General features: G+C 56.2%; 1 long non-coding RNA gene across 1 annotated transcript; it reads left to right on the plus strand.

Annotated features, from left to right (window-relative positions):
- The first annotated feature begins 1,097 nt into the window (after positions 1 to 1,097).
- On the plus strand, positions 1,098 to 2,525 carry LOC118920482 (uncharacterized). The gene is made up of 3 exons (XR_005027931.2): positions 1,098 to 1,298; positions 1,532 to 1,684; positions 1,931 to 2,525. It is a non-coding gene; the product is annotated as an uncharacterized LOC118920482 (long non-coding RNA).

The following is a 2,525-nucleotide window of genomic DNA, read 5'->3' on the forward strand; positions in this document are numbered from 1 at the left end:
CATCACACCTCCATGGCTGAGGTCCACCACTGATTTCTATTGCTGTGGACTTCGTTGCCATGCTCTTGAACCTCATATGAATGGAATCATGCTCATGTTTCTGGCTCTTTTTTAAAATGCATTTTAAAAATCAACTTTCTTAAGATATAACTTGCAGACAGTAGCATGACCACTTTTAAGTGTAAAGGTTGATGAGTGTGGACAACTGTATAACCCAGACCCTACCTTCATCAAGGCAGAGAATATAGGTATCTCCATCCTCCTAGAAGGTTCCTTTGTGCTCTTTCTTGTCAACCCCTGTCTCCTAACCCCAGAAAACTGCTGATTATCTTTCTGTGACTATAGATGAGATTTATCTTCCTTAAGTCTCACAGGAAAGGAACCACAGAGCAAGTGCTCTTGGGGCCCCTCTACTCAGCGCACCCTGAGACTCACCCACGGAGAGCTGCAGTGGGTTGTTATCCTTTCAAGGCTATGTGTGGGCATACCGAGTTTGTTTACCTACCCTTTGATGGGCGCTTCGGTTATTTCTCCCCAGAATAAAGCGGGATGACTCTCCTTGTGCACAGCCCTGTCTTAATGGCTTCTTGATGTTCGTGAGTGGACAAACCTGGGTTTGCTCAGGATTCTTCTGTCATGGGCATTCAGGCTATTACAAACATTTTTGCTTTTTAAATTAGCAGTGTGATAAACGTGTTTGTCCTTAAGGGATGATTTCCTTCAGCAGGGATCATTTCTGTTGGCCATGGGCCTCGCCCCATCCCGCAGGGGGACAGAACTCCCATTGGGCTTGCCCCATCTCTCCTGCCCTCTCTCACCTGGGGCTGCCCCAGACTGGCTGCTCAGGGACTTGACCTCCGGGAAGTGGGGCTGGGACTGTCCTCACCTCCCCTGCCCACCCTGTGCCTAGCACAACACGGGCACACAGGAATTTAACATGGGTGCCAGGATGCTCCTGGTCTTGAATTCAGAGTCATCCCCCTTCCTTATTTTACTCCAGCCTCCAGGTGGGGAGCTGCAGGTTGGAGGCGGCAGAAAGCACCGCTCTGGCAGTGGGGGCACCTGGCCCGATGGGATTGGGAGAACTGCTTCTGCTTCTGCTCTGGAGACTGGATACACCCACAGTGGAGGCTGGGTCCCTCACTTCCCCGCCCCAGCTCCTGCCCCTCCCCTAGGGAGGCCCCAAGGAGGGTGGGTTCTTTGGAGGAAGGGCTGCTAGTTGATCCACCGAGACTGCCACTGGCCGGTGCCTGCACTGGGAGTCCCTCCTGGGACGCAGGAGACCACAGCGCTAGAAGGTAAACTTCCTGTAGACCTGCCGGGAGGTGGGGAGGGGCTGGGTAGAGACCATCCCTAACTTCTGGATTGCCTCCACCCCTGGCCAATCCAGGGCATTGGAACTAGCAGATGAGCTGCCCAAACCCTGCCCTCTTTTTTCTCATCTGTAAGATGGGCATAGCCTGGTGCTTATATCCCATGCTCCTGTGAAGGCAGCAGGCAGCTGGTGTCCTTGACACGGTTTCCCCTGCAGTGTGAAGAGTTACTCCAGATGAGCCTGTGGCTTCCAAGTGCCCAGGAAACTGGCTGAACTGCATTCCATAAGCCTGGCACAGGGGCAGAGGTCTCTGAGGGAGATGGTGGGGCTGAACCTGACTTTCCAGCCCTGCTCATCTCAAGGGAGAAGGTGAGGAGGTGGGAGCAATGCCAGGAGCCCCAGTGCTGTCTCAAGTGGTCCTTACCCTCCCCTGTGGCCTTTAGCATCCCCATTCTACAGGAGAAGAAACTGAGGCTCAGGGAGTCACCTCTGGGGTTCCTCCTGGCCCCTTGCGGGAGGGCCTCCTGAGGGAGAGAGGTGGGAAGAACAGGCAGAGGGTAGGCAGCGGGGGCCTTCCCAGGAGAAGTCCTGTCCCTCACCTCCTCCTTCCTACAGATGGGCCGGCCAGGGCTGCCAGGGGAGAAGGTCTCTGACACCCAGCTGTCCAGCGCCCCTGCCACCCCCCACCATGCCCCTGGTGATGCCACCCCTGACCCAGAGGACTCGGATCTGGTGCTGTCTGTGACCCTGGCTGCAGCCCTGACCTTACTCTTCCTCCTGCTCTTGGCGTGGCTGGTGTGGGACAGGCCCATCCGAGGCTCCTGCTAAGCGGATTCCTGGGCAGAGAAGAGGGTATCTCTGGGCTGGGCCTGGCAGAGTCAGGGGGGCACAGGGGGAGCACAGCCAGGGATGGAGTGGCTGGTCTAAATCCTGGGGCCAGCCACTCACCCCTCGCCCATGTCAGCCCTGGTGGGATCCCAGGTGACCCACAAGGCCTCCTACCCTACCCAACTTGAGGGCAGGAACCCAGATAAGCCTGAACTTTGCTGTGGAATGCCATTGCTGGGCCTCTTGTCTTGGGACCCCACAGATGGGGGTGCTCAGAGGTGGGGCTGCTGGGCTCGAATCCACCTCACCCTGGCTTGTGGCAGGGTGGGGGTCTCCATCACTGTTTGACCATCTTGGGTGTTGGAAATAAATACAGGTGACC

Source organism: Manis pentadactyla, chromosome 3 (assembly GCF_030020395.1).
Source record: "Manis pentadactyla isolate mManPen7 chromosome 3, mManPen7.hap1, whole genome shotgun sequence".
Classification (NCBI taxonomy): domain Eukaryota; kingdom Metazoa; phylum Chordata; class Mammalia; order Pholidota; family Manidae; genus Manis; species Manis pentadactyla.